The 18,009-nt window shown below is 41.7% G+C and overlaps 1 protein-coding gene across 2 annotated transcripts in view; it reads right to left on the bottom strand.

The window, feature by feature from the left end:
* Positions 1-18,009, bottom strand: part of cntn1a (contactin 1a) — an 80,475-nt gene that overhangs the window by 40,106 nt on the left and 22,360 nt on the right. Inside the window, exon 1 of one of the 2 annotated variants that reach the window (XM_060886711.1) lies at positions 5-663. The exons of the other annotated variant lie outside the window; for it this stretch is intronic. The gene's annotated coding sequence lies outside the window, so the exon portion shown is untranslated. Of the gene's footprint in view, positions 1-4; positions 664-18,009 lie in introns of those variants that run through there. 2 annotated transcript variants of the gene reach the window in all.

Genomic DNA, 18,009 nt, shown 5'->3' with positions numbered 1-18,009 from the left:
GTACATTATAATACATTATTTTTTAAATCAATCTTCTCCCACAAATCCATCAAAGTCCTCATCTACTGTGTCTTCATAACTTGGCACAGTTCATTTTCTTGCTTCCTCCACTTCCGAACCAGAGATTCATTGATGTTGAAATCTTTCGCAGCTGCTCTATTCCCATTTATAACCGCGTAACTGATAGCCTGTAGTTTGAATTGTGCCTCGTAAGCGTGTCTCTTCACTGGTGCCATTTTCGGGGGCCCTTAGACAAACAAATGTTGTCTTCTTCTTCTTCTTCTGATTTTTATTGTTGGATGGCAAACCAACTTAAGGTGCATTTACCGCCACCTACTGGACTGGAGTGTGGAGCGCATAATGGTTAGGAAGAAACAAATGTTGTTTTGCAACATACCGGTAGTATACAGTACCTACCGGAGGCGTGGCGGAGGTAAGCGTACGTACTGTACGTATTACGTAATGTTCTCTGATTGGTTTATCGCTGCCAGCGTACGTAGTGTATGTATTATGTCCCTGTGTCAGCGGGAAATGGTCCGACAGTCAATCAAGCGGAGCGCTTACCAAAGTCGCACAACATTTTTACAGATTTTTGGAACTCAGTGCACACATAAGGCGCATCGGATTATTAGGCGCACGGCCGATTTTTGAGAAAATTTAAGGCTCTTATAGGTGCGCCTTATAGTGCAGAAAATACAGTATCCAGTCTACACCTTATCTTGGGGCCTATTGTCTTGTGTCTCAACTTTTGATGTGTCCAGTATGAGGGTGTAGAGACAACATCCCTGTGATTTGCAGCCGATGCAGAGGATAAAAACAGACCCAAATGCAGGATAACTAAAATAAACTGATTTATTTACTAAAACACACAAAACAGGAACAAAGACACGACAAAAGACGAAAAAAAAAAGACGTGAAAAGAGACGCAATAAGGGACAGGTGTGAAGAGGCGGGAAGGAATAGACAAGGGCGGGGCAGACAAGTGAACACAAAGCACATGGCCAAAGTCCGGGCTAAATCCTGACACTTGATCTCTTGGCACCATCCAAAGTAAGATGGTGCCAAGACAAAATGCATCACTTCCGAGTCCGACGTCATAATTCTTTCTCGGAAAAGGGTGGGATGTTTCCTTCAGCTGAGAGGAAAAGACCTTACCCAATAGTGGAAAATTATTTTGGGATCTCGCTCATGTGTGATGGAAACCAGAGCTTGAGAATGACGGATGGTTGTACGATGAGGTAAGCGGCAACGGCGTCACAGTGGCTTTACCAGTGATCAGGTTGCGGACAAATCTCTCTGTTTAACAGCCAAACGACATCCTTATCCTCACCCATAGTTACGAGGCGTTGGTAGTGACATAATATAATTATTATATATTCCTCTGTGCTCAGCATTATGTTTAAAACGGTTCTAAATTGATTTATTTTCCAAGCAGGATGGTCATAAGGCCTATTTAAAAAGATTAGAGGCATTTGTTTACAGCTGTTGGACTGAGCTATTGGACTCTGTCATGGAATTACACACACATGTAATGGCTTTGCTATGCAGCTGGACCGAGACACACAGTAGGGATTTCATCTGCACACGGATGGTTTCCTAGCAACACCCCTCAAAAGGAGCAGTTAAATTTGCTAGTCCTCTTTTAGTGTCATTGAATGAGTCTATACAAATTTGCATCTGGCTGCCCACTGACACCACGATCCACAGGGAGCTACAGTCATCTATTTACTAAAGCAAACAATACACCAGCATGCGGTCCTGAAATGGTGAAAAGGACATACACACATCACTGCCTTACTTTCACATATGGACACATGAAAAAAAGCGAATTAAAAATCGAATCTCTCTGACCATCCCAGAGAATCTCCGTATTCACGGCGTCCGTTCAGTGCTACTTTTATTTAAACAGCAGTATTCCTAGAAATAAAGCAGCTTCAGTATAAGGCTTAAGTACGGGTGAATACTCTTGTCACAATGAGTGGTTATGGACCATGGTGCATATCTCTGAGCCACAGAGTGAAGAAAATAGCCTTTATCACATTCTACCAGCAGACTCAGTAACCGTATCACCAGCAAACCTACAGTATGGCCAACTGTCCCCAGCAGTACATCGTTCAACATTACCCCAGACCTAATGGATTGCTTCACTCTTTTTATGTATTATATTTCATATACATAATGAAGTAACATTACGTTAGTAGAACAGTAAGCTAGCACTAGCCGCTCGGTCTCCATATAAAATGCTAGGCTAAAATGCTAGCTATGCTTTCCACCTGTGAATTTCCATCATGCCATCGTCCAAGTCACTGACACCAGACTTATTTTGGTCCCATTCTGATGTCTGGTGTGTCATTTATGGCTAGAAAAACAAAATTAAGGAGTAATATGTATGTAGCTTTAAACAATAATAAATAATCCTAAATATATTAATGACGTACAGTTACTCCAGTTTATCTCCAACCCTGCGATTCACTAACCGAACACTGATCGGTAGCATAACAAGCAGCGATGTACAGTGCAGACACACACACACACACACACACACACACACACACATGATTGTCCTGATGATCTATTTAGAGGAGCTTCCAATCTGGAAACGAGGATGTGCTGGATGTACTGCTGTGCCGTATCTTCGTCTAAATAAACGTATTTCCAAACAGTTTGAGAAGGTTAGCATCCCAACAGAGCTACTAAATGATTCCATTACAGAAGAGTTCCTGGACCTTGTATATCTGACTCTATTAGAGCGAAGGCAACCCGGAGGGAACGCAAAAACACCTGCAGTAGAAAAATGCTAACTCAATACTGCTGCTCTCTTCAGAAATAGAAATAAAAGGCAAAACCAACCAAGCGACAGACAGCGATCTCTCGGAAACCTTGAGCTTTTTGCAAATTCAGATAGAAGAGTTATTAATGATTTGAGGGCTTGCTGACATTTTGACCCACTTTACAAAAGAGCCTAAATAAACCCGGGTCATATTTATAATCGTAAACGCACGCTGTAATTAGTGCATACACAGTGTTCAAGCATTGAACTAGATGCTATTGAACTAGCATAAAAAGTAAAGATTTATTTTATGGCATTCAGCAGACACTCTTATCCAGAAAGGCTTATGTTTTATCTCATTGTTTATACAACTAAGCTTGCTTAAGGGACCAACAGCAAATGCTTAGTGGACCTGGGATTCATGACCTTCCAAGCAGTGGTCATTCACCCTAACCACCAAGCTACCGCTCCCTTAGTTTTATAGCGTCAAGACATCTTACAATTTCAGCACTGACTCAACTCTTATTGTGCCACGACTACAGAATAAACCAATTTCATTTTGACCAGCAACGCTATTTTAACTGCAAGATAGGCAGGTGGTAGTTAACTGAAGCGTTGCTAAAAATGCTGGGAGCTGGTTAATGACTGGACGCAAAGCTGAGGTGCTCAGAACCTCAATATTTAATTGCATATCTTGCAGGCAAAGGTCCTGGAGACATTAATAAATCCGCCACCAAGATGACTGTCAGCTCTGTCCGTAAACAAGAGACACTTTACGTGATGGCATTGGACGGCGGATCACGTCACGAATAAAGCCACGCGTTCATGATGAAGTGTCCATTCAGACAGGAGCACTAAGCACTATTTTTAATGAGGACTGACAGCGCTGTATGTCATTCTGACGTCCATTATTCATTCTGCATTGGCCTCTAGACATGACAAAAGCAATAGGGTGATGGATGCCATTATCTCAACATCAGCGTGCATCTGACATGCCATTTATTTAAACCATTTAAGAGATAGATAGATAGATAGATAGATAGATAGATAGATAGATAGATAGATAGATAGATAGATAGATAGATAGATAGATAGATACTGTAGATAGATAGATAGATAGATAGATAGATAGATAGATAGATAGATAGATAGATAGATAGATAGATAGATAGACAGATCGATAGATAGATAGATAGATAGATAGATAGATAGATAGATAGATAGATAGATAGATAGACAAGCAGACGTATTTACAGATAGATAGATAGATAGATAGATAGATAGATAGATAGATAGATAGATAGATAGATAGATAGATAGATAGATAGTGGAATGCATAGACTGAGAAAATGAAACAGATAGATATATATATAGATTTATAGATAGATAGATAGATAGATAGATAGATAGATAGATAGATAGATAGATAGATAGATAGATACTGTAGATAGATATATAGATAGATAGATAGATAGATAGATAGATAGATAGATAGATAGATAGATAGATAGATAGATAGATAGTGGAATGCATAGACTGAGAAAATGAAACAGATAGATATATATATAGATAGATAGATAGATAGATAGATAGATAGATAGATAGATAGATAGATAGATAGATAGATAGATAGATAGATAGTGGAATGCATAGTGTAGATAGATAGATAGATAGATAGATAGATAGATAGATAGATAGATAGATAGATAGATAGATAGATAGATAGATAGATAGATAGATAGTGGAATGCATAGACTGAGAAAATGAAACAGATAGATATATATATAGATAGATAGATAGATAGATAGATAGATAGATAGATAGATAGATAGATAGATAGATAGATAGATAGATAGATAGTGGAATGCATAGTGTAGATAGATAGATAGATAGATAGATAGATAGATAGATAGATAGATAGATAGATAGATAGATAGATAGATAGATAGTGGAATGCATAGACTGAGAAAATGAAACAGATAGATATATATATAGATTTATAGATAGATAGATAGATAGATAGATAGACAAGCAGACGGATTTACAGATAGATAGATAGATAAATAGATAGATAGATAGATAGTGTGTGTGTGTGTATTTGTGTGTGTGTGTGTGTGTGTGTGTGTGTGTGTGCGGGGGTGCGGTGGGAGGGTTCCTGGGTGGCTGTGTGTGCAACCTTCTTGTTAAAATCAGTAGCAAAGCCCTTCCCCCCTTTTTAATCTGTCAGATGTTTAACCCCCCGTCTGCCACGGAACATCTAGTTTAATACCGTTTACCTCAGTCAAATCTACAAAGAAAATATTTCTAACCTATATTGGACACAAACGATTATTCGTATATCACTGCCTACTGTATATGTTGTATATATTTGTATATCGCTGCTTACTGTACAGTATATGTTGTACTGTATATATTTGTATATCGCTGCTTACTGTATATTGTCGTGTTGTTATGTTCATTCATGGCTTTTTCCTGGTCAGGGTCATGGCAGATTCAGGAAAACCAGGCATGAGGCAGAAGAATTCACAATGAATAAATGGATGCCAGTCCATCACATGGCACTATGCTCACATAATAACACCACCAATTCATCTACCTGCATGTTTTCTGAAGATGGGAGAAAATCTGATAACTCACTGAGGGACAATATGAGAAACTCCAGACAGAGCTTACAATCAGACCTTGGAGCCTGGATCTGTGTGAAGGCAGCGCTACTGTACGTGCTACTGCAGTATAAAACATCAATACAACAATCATTCCTTCATTCATCTTCTACCGCTTATCCGAACTATCTCAGGCGTCATCGGGCATCAAGGCAGGATAAACCCTGGACGGAGTGCCAACCTATCGCAGGGCACACACACACTCTCTCATTCACTCACACAATCACACACTACGAACAATTTTCCAGAGATGCCAATCAACCTACCATGCTTGTCTTTGGACCGGGGGAGGAAACCGGAGTACCCGGAGGAAACCCCCGAGGCACGGGGAGAACATGCAAACTCCACACACACAAGGTGGAGGCGGGAATCGAACTCCGACCCTGGAGGTGTGAGGCGAACGTGCTAACCACTAAGCCACCGTGCCCCCATCGATACAACATGCAATGTATAAAATGATAGTCTTGTAATAAAACTGGGGTAAAACTGACGGCCAGCCCTTCAGCAGTATTAATTATACCCCATAACAATTTGACAAAAGTATTCCTCTTTATTTCACGATTCAGTTCGTTTGAGAACAAATCCACCTTTATGCTAATGTCCTTTATTATGATCATAAATCATTTCTTTTCAAAAAGAGCCCTGTGTTTTCCTGTAGCCTAGTTTTTTTTAGAACACTCACACAGGTAGAGTGAACAGAAGAAGCTCAGAGCTCTTACACTTCCTAGAAATGAGTGACCTGCCAACTGTCCTAAATCCTCCAGCTCCATTGTGTCTCACAATCAAAGCGGTGCAGGATGGAAACCCAACCCAAGCTACGAAGAGAGAGAGATTAAATCCCTGGAGAGAAGAAAGCTAGTCAGCTTTATAAACAGCTACTCTCATGGCAGAGAGCTCAGCTCAGTGATTAAATGGTGGACTTGTGCTCAGAAGGTTATGAGTTCAAAGCTGCCACTACTGGGCACTAGAGCAAGGCTTGTAACCTTTAACTGCTCTGCTCATTTCTGTCTTTTCTGTTTTATTCCCCACAACATTATTTAGCTTAATTTAGTAATCTCAAGTACTCCAGTACTAATCCTAGCCCTCTCACTCGCTCATTTTCTACCGCTTACCCGAACTACCTCGGGTCACGGGGAGCCTGTGCCTATCTCAGGCGTCATCGGGCATCAAGGCAGGACACACCCTGGACGGAGTGCCAACCCATCACAGGGCACACACACTCATTCACTCACACACTACGGACAATTTTCCAGAGATGCCAATCAACCTACCATGCATGTCTTTGGACCGGGGGAGGAAACCGGAGTACCCGGAGGAAACCCCCGAGGCACGGGGAGAACATGCAAACTCCACACACAAGGCGGAGGCGGGAATCGAACCCCCAACCCTGGAGGTGTGAGGCAAACGTGCTAACCACTAAGCCACCGTGCTGATCAAAATGTCTGTGAGTTCAAATCCCAGGTACACCAAGCTGCCACTCCTGGGCCCCTGAGCAAGGCCCTTATCCCTCAAATGCTCAGCTGTATGAATGAGATAAATGTAAGCAGTTCTGGATAATGGTGTGTGCTGAACTCTGTAAATGTAATAAGCCTTATTCAAAATATTTGCATATTATGTTAATGCTGTTATGCTGATGTCTTTTTAAAGAGACTACTGTGTATGTTGTATCGCTGAGGCTTTGATTACATTTTATTATCATTTCATTTTTCTTTCTGGTTGAAGTTCTATCCAGTGCTGGGGATGAATCCACACGGACAGATTGGAGATACATTGTGGGATTGTTGTGGATGGAGCCACTTACTGTACAAACCCTGGAGACGGCTTTAGACTGGAATTGACGCGAACCGGTTTGGCTTCAAGCCTCCAGCAGTTAACAGATAACTTCAACTAAATAGACTTCGTGTTAAAACGTCATTAGAATTGTTTTACTGGTTACACATTTGCACTTTCTGACCACATTGTACACAGTTAGAGAAGGGACATGATTTATAATCACGATATCTGGAGTCTGGTTCTCATCATGTTGTCTCAGGGACTTTATCACCTCTGGCTTGTTCATCAGGGATCATTTTAAATGAATAATTTCTTTCCTGAATTTCTAGATTTCTGTAAAGCTGCTTTGCGACAATATCTATTGTTAATAATGTTATAGAAGTGAATCTGAATTGAAGTTAATCGAATATTTACAGTTGCTTTAATTGGTTTTAAATGTCAGGTCATAGGACTATAATCTGAATTTTTTTTTTTTTTTTTTGCTTCAGTACATCCGCGCCTGTTAAATTTGTTTTTCTTTCATTTTCAGAGGACGTGACTGACTTACTAGGAGAGATGGGGAGAGAGTTTGAAAAAGAGATTAAAAGATTGCGAGATAGAGAGAGAGAGAGAGAGAGAGAGAGAGAGAGAGAGAGAGACAGAGAGAGACAGAAAGAGAGAGAGACAGAGTGAGAGAAAGAGAGAGAGAGACAGAAAGAGAGAGAGACAGATTGAGAGAAAGAGAGAGAGAGAGAGAGAGAGAGAGAGAGAGAGAGAGAGAGAGAGAGAGAGAGAGAGACAGGCAGACAGAGAGAGACAGAGAAAGAGAGAGAGAGAGAGAGAGAGAGAGAGAGAGAGAGAGAGAGAGACAGAGACAGAGACAGAGACAGAGAGAGAGAAAGAGAGAGAGAGAGAAAGAGAGAGAGAGAGAGAGAGAGAGAGAGAGAGAGAGAGAGAGAGAGAGAGAGAGAGAGAGAGAGAGAGAGAGAGAGAGAGAGAGAGAGAGAGAGAGAGAGAGAGAGAGACAGAGAGAGACAGAGAGAAAGAGAGAGAGACAGAGAGAGAGAAAGAGAGAGAGAGAGACATAGAGAAAGAGAGAGAGAGAGAGACAGAGAGAGGGAGACAGAGTGAGAGAAAGAGAGACAGACAGAGAGAGAGAGAAACAGAGACAGAGACAGAGAGAGAGAGAGAGACAGAGAGAGATTGGCTTATGTCCTGAGATAAAATGTGAGGATGTCAGAAGAAAATAAATAGTGCTGGAGATTGATTAAGGTTATTGGATTTGAGTGAATGTAATCATGTTCTGTTCACTGACTATCCCATAACACTGCACCGTCTCCTTGCTCATTACAATCCATCTTACTGAAGCAATGCAGGTTTCCTGAAAAGGGAAATACGTTTTCATTTAACGGTACTGCATATTTTTAGCTCCTGAGGAGAGAAAATGCCAGCATGTGTACACCATGCATGTTTTATTATAAGCATTAAATAAAAAAGTCTAGACATATTCACTGTACGGTGCGGTGCGCATGGTGTCGTGTTTGGCTTTCAAACAACAGATTGTGGATTTTAGTTCTTGCCAAAAACAGACTTATTAAACCAACAAAAAGCTGGGAGAGAAATAAGAGAGTGTGGAGTCTTCTGACTAAGCAAAGAATATAAAATGGCGTGTTTGTTAGACTGAAAATATGGGGTACAGTTAAACGTTCACCGCCATGCATCGTTATCGAGGCTACTTCACTGAAGGAAGCACTTCCTGTAAAAGATGACTTCAACTAATGGATTAAGTAAACATTAAAGCTCCGTTGCTCAACATTAGTCAATACTGTTTACTTTAAGATGGTAAAAGCCTTCTCTTTAATTGGAATAAATTGAAAATAATTGCACTCATTTTCTCTGCTTCCTGGGTTTTGGCTTTTAAGAACATTAATTATTCCACTGACCTAAGAACCCTCGATAAAGACTAAATAAACACAACTTTAGTCACCTAAATGCTGCTTTTCATTAAGATCAGTGAAGCCTTTCTGCTTAGCAAAGTTACTCATTCATCTTCTACCGCTTATCCGAACTACCTCGGGTCACGGGGAGCCTGTGCCTATCTCAGGCATCATCGGGCATCAAGGCAGGATACACCCTGGACGGAGTGCCAACCCATCGCAGGGCACACACACACTCTCATTCACTCACGCAATCACACACTATGGACAATATTCCAGAGATGCCAATCAACCTACCATGCAGGTCTTTGGACCGGGGGAGGAAACCGGAGTACCCGGAGGAAACCCCCGAGGCACGGGGAGAACATGCAAACTCCACACACACAAGGCGGAGGCGGGAATCGAACCCCCAACCCTGGAGGTGTGAGTCGAACCCGAGGCTGCCTCATAAGGCTCTTGTGTTTGTTTAGAGCAAAACAAATCAACATTTAATTAACCGCAAAGTCTGAAGCAAAGACACGACGGTATAATCGGATCAGAAGCCCTAGAGAAGTCAAGAAATTACCGCAACATCAGAATTATAAAATCTTGCGACTTTAAGTACACACCTTACAGAAATAACACGTTCCGCGGAGCATCACACCCAAGCGGAAATGTGTAAAAGCTGTAATAATCATCAGCCATAGAATTATCTAAAGCAGATATTTGATGTGTTGTTCAGTGGAACAGAAGGCTAATCCTGTAAGTGTAAACCACAACATCGCTAACACGACTGAAGCCGCTAGTCCCTCGATAGCAGTGTCTGATTCTGGCTCCTGTTTTAGGCTAAATCTGCTTTACGCACGCACGCAGAGCCGTTAGATAGAAGTCGCAGTGAGATGCTGAATACTAATAGCAATGCTCTGCTGTTCTGACGAGTAGGACGAGTATGGAACGGAATATGAATTCGTTATTTAGACCGAACAAATAATGTCACATTAATTAAAAAGATACAAACAGAAACAACACGGTATTCTTTCTGTTTCTTAATTTTTTATTTTTTTGCGTGAACCTTCATGTGTCACTTTAAAGATCAGCTCCTCAAAGCTTATGTGCGAATTTGAAAATCCACACAAGACGATTTAAAAGTAGCCCAAAATGTTTAGGTTTATGCAAAATTGGGTGCATTTTAGCACAATGTTCAGTTATTTGGAAAATTTTTGACAGTGCTGTCAGATTCACCCAGAATACATCACTGTCACTCTGAATTCCTTGAACTTTTCTTCAGTTCTCAGTCACTTCCTGTTCATGCGCTATACAGTCACAGAGTGCAAAGCCGCTCTTATTTCTGACTGTTCTGAGTCACTGTGTACTCTCGGTCTGTATTTGGCTGTGGCTTGCCTCCTTGTTTGCACATCAGTAAGCAGGATTGTCTTATTTTGGTAAATGCGTTAGTCCTCCTTTCCTTTCTTCCTTCCATCCCGTTGTCACGTCTATGGAGGGAGTAGTTACAATTTGCTTTGTAAAAAGGGAAGAAAGGAAAGAACTTGACTTTGAACTTCAGAAACACAATTTGTGTGTCACTGAATCAAATGACATCACCTACTGCATTTGATTCAGTACCTTAGGGTAACAGGGATAGTTGGAAGTGGTGGATCTTTAGGTAATGTGCTGGGTCACTGATCAGAAGATCAGAGAACAAGCCTCTGAACTGCCAAGCTACTATCGGTGGGCCCCTGAGCAAGGCCCCTAACCCCAAATGCTTCCTAATAAGCTAGGATATGCATAAACTTTGAAGCAGTTGAGGCTCTGAGTTGTTGACCGAGGTTCAACCTGCCACTGTTGGGCCCTTGAGCAAGACCCTTAACTCTCTCTGTTCCAGTGGTGCTGCATATCTGACCCTGCGACCGGACCCTAACTTCCAAAGTCGGGACATGTGAAAAAAAGATTTTCACTGTGCTGTAATGTATATCGTCGCTGTCGGGCGAAAACCTCGTATGTCCAAATTTTGTCAATTTCATATTTTTTCACATATCGATGCTATTGGTCAGTCCCCACGTGGGTCTGTTATTTTTACAAGTTATTAACCAATGTAAAGTCTTGAAAATAGCTTGAGCGCAAATCTCATAACTCCATTGGACACTTCAACTGTCCACCTCTTCCTCACTCCGTGGGAGAGCTTCACGTCATATTTCTCCTCAAGAAGAGTCGCAACGAATCAACACGTCTTCTGAGGTAAATGTCTTCAAAACACTGGGCTCAAAGAAAAAAAAATCTTGACCCCCGCTAGTTCTGGTGCTCGTCTGAGGACAGGAATTTAGCGCAAGACAATCCACTGCAACGCGGACTAAACCCTGTGCACTGCAGATAAGGTACGGCGTTTTTTTAATTTCCTGAAAAATAACGGTTTTGGAGATACGAGGATTCCGCCTGACAGCGACGATATGTGACAAACATAAAAGCTTCTATTCTATTCTATATTTGGATGCAGCAAAAGTATCCAGGATTTTGACCTTATGGAGTAGAGCAGCTTTAGATGATCATAAGTGGTCACTGTGTGGCGTGTTTCTGGATGGAATGTACTGTATTAGTTCAGTAACCGGCTAGCTTTATCTAGTAGGAGAAATCGTTTTATATGTAATTTTATGTTCAAGCAGAGTTTTTTTCTGTTCAGGTCACATTTCCAAGATCGGTGTTTAGCTAAACGATTGACGTGCAGAGCAAAATCAAAAGAACGACGATGCAAAATGAACCGTGTATCACTTTTAATATCGTACTCATCCTCTGAAGTGAATAGGCTTTTTCACCTTGCAGGGTTTATTCATGCTCTGACTGCTGCTTCAGATAGTCACAAATGGGGATAATGTTAAAAGCAGGGACTTCTGTGGGCTTAGCACTCTCAGTCAGCATCTTTAGTCACTCACACTAAATTTAAGACTCGATGCTAAGTCACACCTCGCCTCACCTCACCATGCGGCCAGCCGTACACACATACAGACTCTTATTAAGGTTTAGTTTAATATGTACAGTAAAAGGCGACTATATGCCGGAGCTACAAAATCCAACCATCGAAACCTTAAAAGAAAATGAAACCAATGAATCCAATATCTATCCTAAATAAAATCATCTTTAACACATATCAATTAAAAAAAAAAAAACTACACTGAACAAATCTGACCGTTCCTCTTAGCATGGCCATAGTAAACTATTAGACCTAATACCGACCCCACTGCCGACTGCTATACTGTACATCCTAATGATCTGTTGTTTGCTGTTTTCTCTCAGATGCCGTAACCCACCACGCATGATTAATACAGTGCACGGAAACCACACTGCTCTGCTGATCACAGCCAAAGCCTATTGATCCTGACATTCTAGGAGTAGGGATATCTTACTCATACAGACAAATTCAGCTCACAGTCAGCACCAACTTGAGCCACTACAACTCTGCAGAGATGTCTGAATTCAGCATACAGTACATTCACCACACTGGCATAAGAGGTTCACTTCTTTGGAGCCAGAATGTATATCAACAATCTCCCTTAGGGATCTGGTCATCAGTTCTGGTTAATCGATTCACAGCAGTGACCTGATTTATTATAAGGATCAGAGAAGGCAGAGCCAGTGTTCCAGTTAAAGGTGCGGTGCACAATGTTTGAAAGCCAATGTTGACATTTGAAATCACCAAAACAAACACGCCCCTAACCCGATTGGGCATCACCGCTGTTTCGATAGCTCCGCCCCACACATACCTACGAAACCCAGGCAACTATTACGGAGGAACCTGCTGGGGCGGCTGGCAGAGGGGATATTTTTATCAGTAAATGAACACAATGAGTAATACTATGGTAATACAGATGTGTTTTTGTAGTACTGTGTGTTGTACCGTGAAAGGTTTAGCTCCGTTTCACGCCGAAGACGATGTTCGACACCTAGAACCCGAGGCAGAGGTAACGGCAGGTATCCGCCATGTCAGTGTTTCAATCGCTTTCTGCTAATGTCAGACATGCGCACTGAACGCTCTCTCCGCCGCATATTGACAAGACACGCCCCTTTCTGCTCATTGGCTACACGTTTGTTTTGTTAGTCGACCAGATTCAGTTTTCTGAAGCGTTTTTCAAACATCGTGCACCTCACCTTTAAAGGTGGATTCGGAGCAGGGTACTGAAGCTGAGGTAAACCACTGGTAAAAATAAGCACCCTGATCAGAGCTACCACAACCTTTTAAACACAACCGCAGCTTATGATAGGTCAGTGTGTGGACAGCAAAGAAAAGACACAGGGAGGCAGCAGCTCTTGGCACGTTAGTGGACTAATTTTCATTCATTCATTCATTCATCTACTACCGCTTATCCGAACTACCTCAGGTCACGGGGAGCCTGTGCCTATCTCAGACGTCATTGGGCATCAAGGCAGGATACACCCTGGACGGAGTGCCAACCCATCACAGGGCACACACACACACACACTCTCATTCACTCACGCAATCACACACTATGGACAATTTTTCCAGAGATGCCAATCAACCTACCATGCATGTCTTTGGACCGGGGGAGGAAACCGGAGTACCCGGAGGAAACCCCCGAGGCACAGGGAGAACATGCAAACTCCACACACACAAGGCAGAGGCGGGAATCGAACCCCGACCCTGGAGGTGTGAGGCGAACGTGCTAACCACTAAGCCACCATGACCCCTACTCAAATTATTTTTCAATTTCCAAATGAAATTAAATATAATTACATCTGACCTTTAATGTTATTTTATGTTTGTTGAAATATTCACTGATTGTTGATTCGTTTTCAAAATGCTCATTTTTGCCCCCGTCCTCACCCCATCTTCCTGTGAGAAGCCTATTGCCCTCACTGCTGCATGTCTGCCTCGCAGTATCGTCCCTCATGTCCCTTGTGGGCGTTTGTGTAAAAGGGAGGGAGAAAAAGCAAGGAGATTGAACTAAAAAACCAACCTTACTATTTTTCTTCCATATGTAGACATTCTACCACCTGAAAGATTCTTCTTATTAGAATCTCACCACACCACACCACAGCATTTGTTCTTTACTCTTGTGCTATGCCCCATATATTCTTTCTAAAACGAGGCTTTAGGTTTCGTATTAGCGATCGCTTCGTTCTGCTCCGACGACTTTGAGTTATAACTGGCTCTGATAAAGAGGCTCTAGATGTAGGTCACTACTTGAATCAGACTGACGAATGTGTGTCAAAGTCTGCAGCAGGCTGTAATAGAGCAGGAAACCTCTAGGAGTGAAGCGATTTCTTTAACTCAGGGGTCTCCAACACCGTCGCTCGCAAGCTACTGGTGCTTCTGAGTCGCTCGCTAAAAGATTCATAGATCAAGTACAAAATTGATCGTGTGTGTGTGTGTGTGTGTGTGTGTGTGTGTATGCGCATCACACAGTTTAATACAGCTGTTAATCAATTGCTTTTAAAAACAAGACTAGCACAAAGACCGTACATGGAAGCAGCGTTAACTTAATATAAACTTCTATTCTATTATCTGTTAATCTAATAGCACAAATTGACGTAGTTTGGATAAAGGAGAAAGAAAAACCGTGGCAGATCCATTGAACTTGGAAGTTGCAAGGGATTCCAAAGCATTAGGGGTAAAACTACCAAAGCTGCCAAAGCAAAAGCGCTTTCACACAAAAATAGATTTATCAGTTCTTTTGGTTTCTGGCAATAAGCTACTGTACTGTATGTAAATAAATGTTACTAGTAATATAACAGGGGGGCACGGTGGCTTAGTGGTTAGCACATTCACCTCACACCTCCAGGGTTGGGGGTTCGATTCCCGCCTCCTCCTTGTGTGTGTGGAGTTTGCATGTTCTCCCCGTGTCTCGGGGGTTTCCTCCGGGTACTCCGGTTTCCTCCCCCGGTCCAAAGACATGCATGGTAGGTTGATTGGCATCTCTGGAAAATTGTCCCTAGTGTGTGAATGAGAGTGTGTGTGTGTGCCCTGCGATGGGTTGGCACTCCGTCCAGGGTGTATCCTGCCTTGATGCCCGATGACTCCTGAGATAGGCACAGGCTCCCCGTGGCCCGAGGTAGTTCGGATAAGCGGTAGAAGATGAATGAATGAATGATGCACTATAGATTAAACACACAATTGAGCCACACACACACAAAAAAAAAAATCTGTATAGATTTATTCTTGTCTATACCAGTTTTACTAATTTACTAAAAAAAAAACACGCTGACAGGGACAAGGTCTCGCTACAGTCAGGACTCTCTAGTAGTATGTGGGTGAAAATCCATTATCAAACCCCAGAAGTCGACTGTCAAGACCTGTGCAGCTGTTACCATAGCAACCTTTTCGAGAGGGTTCTGGTTTCCTTTCACAGTCTATTGTACGGTGGCAGGAAAGACAGTGATTTAAAAATGTCCCAAAGGAACTCTTTCATAAAACTGTGTATAGTGCATTCAGTGGTAGATTAAGATGTCCAGCACACCCTAGGCTACACTTGAAGTATGCTTCCCAGTATAAACAGAGCCAAGGCCTCTTTTCACCCCGCTCTTGTTATCACTGATCTTCTGGGAGACTTGCTTTTCATTTTTACGTCTGGCTTCTGTGCTTCCTTTCAGACGTTCATTACAGGAAGGTTGAAAGCTAATGCACTAATAATCTAAGACCGATTTATATCAGCTACTTTTCTAGAGCTTTTTTTTTTTTTGTCTCACACATGGTAAAATGTTCAGTCCAGAACAGCTGCTGAATTTGAGTTATAATCATGATGTCATGACTGTGCAACCTGTGTTAGTGCCTGGTAGTGATACACTTATAATAGCCACACAAAAAGCAACACAAAAGTGCTGTTTGCTTGTCCCACCGTCTCGTGTTACATTTTTATCGATCGGTATTGTAATCACAGCCAGTCGTCCCCATCTGTCACGTATCATACAGCTATACATCTGTTCGTTAGTTAGAGACAGGGAGAACATGCAAACTCCACACACACAAGGCGGAGGCCGGAATCGAACCCCCAACCCTGGAGGTGTGAGGCGAATGTGCTAACCACTAAGCCACCGTGCCCCCAGTAAGATTTTTGCTTATTTCTGTCCAGTTGTACAATAGTATGCAGTCAAAATTCAAACAATCTGGATGTACGGCAGAAGGTCATGAACACAAAGTCAAACAAACCTTGAAATACTCAGAGCAGCTTCCAAACTTTTCCACAATTTTGTTCTAAAACGTGTCACGTGATGTCAATTGTAACGTCCATCCTCGTTTCATGTGTGTTCATCGGTAGTAGTTTAGAAGAAAAATCGCTAATTCAAGTAGTTTTATACAAAAAATAAATAATAAATAAAAAAAAAAAAGCACAAAACACTTTTTTGGGCTGCAACAATTATAAAAACAAAACCTTAGCATAATCCTGGAGAGAAAGATCTAACGCTCAATCTTCTGTTTTCCAATCTCTAGAATTGTCAACATAACTAATCTCTATTAATCTATAATCTAATAATATCTCTTTTCCATGAACACATTGAGTTGTGCACGTTGGATCAAGCTTTAAGATGGACCACATATTGCTCTCTGGCTTGCTCAAATTTGGCAAACAAAAAATTCCCCGCAACTAAAAGAGGGAAAAACATTTCCAGTAATTCCCAGTGCCATCATGCTGAAAATTATAATACCTACAGAGTAAAGACAGGCAAAAATAAATTGTTTTGCGTCCCATATGTGCTTAATTTCAGGCTATTCTGTCAAACACAAACCTTAATTAAAAGCTTGTTTAAATTCCGGAGCATGAGGGAAAAAAAATATTTGGTCCTTTCTTGAGATGAATGTTTACTCATATAATAAAATATATACAGGGTTTTAATTAAAGTAAATGAAACGATGCCTTGTTTATCAGGCCTACTTTACTATACAGGAATTAAATAAGCATTAGCGTAATTTAAATAAGCATTTTATTTTATTTTTGCTAATTTTATGAAAGAGAAGAACTTGTAAGAAAGGGGCGTGTCTTGTCAATATGCGGTGGAGAGAGTGTTCAGTGCGCATGTCTGACATTAGCATAAAGGGGCGTGTCTTGTCAATATGCGGCGTAGAGAGTGTTCAGTGCGCATGTCTGATATTAGCATAAAGGGGCGTGTCTTGTCAATATGCGGCGGAGAGAGTGTTCAGTGCGCATGTCTGATATTAGCATAAAGGGGCGTGTCTTGTCAATATGCAGCAGAGAGAGTGTTCAGTTCGCATGTGTGACATTAGCATAAAGGGGCGTGTCTTGTCAATATGCAGCGGAGAGTGTTTTCAGTGCGCATGTGTGACATTAGAATAAAGGGGCGTGTCTTCTCAATATGCGGCGTAGAGAGTGTTCAGTGCACATGTCTGACATTAGCATAAAGGGGCGTGTCTTGTCAATATGCGGCGTAGAGAGTGTTCGGTGCGCATGTGTGACATTAGCAGAAAGCGATTGAAACACTGACATGGCGGATACCTGCCGTTACCTCTGCCTCAGGTTCTAGGTGTCGAACGTCGTCTTCGGCGTGAAATGGAGCTAAACCTTTCACGCTACAACACACAGTACTACAGTACTATTTCTATCTGTCTTTGCATATTTCTCTCTGTAGATCTGCACATGAACCCTGAGATGTTTAGTAACAGATCTATGTGGAGAGTCTGATTTAAAGTCATCAGTGAGTCAAAAAATCCATGTACAAAGCTGAAAAAGAACCAGAGCCAATGGTGATGTCCTATAGTTCAACTTCATAGCAGCAGCTAAGAACTGGACCAGCAAACTCTAAAAACGGCATTTTCTCATTGGTGTGTAAACGGATCAAATGGAGATATTCATAAACAACGGTGTCTTTTTAGTCACGCGAACTATTCGACAGGAAACAAACACGACGGCGGATGTCGACCTGTTGTTGTCGTCTGCGGTCCAGTTTG

Source organism: Tachysurus vachellii, chromosome 14, assembly GCF_030014155.1.
Source record: "Tachysurus vachellii isolate PV-2020 chromosome 14, HZAU_Pvac_v1, whole genome shotgun sequence".
In the NCBI taxonomy this organism is placed as follows: Eukaryota; Metazoa; Chordata; class Actinopteri; order Siluriformes; family Bagridae; genus Tachysurus; species Tachysurus vachellii.
This window is presented reverse-complemented; position numbering and strand designations above follow the sequence as displayed.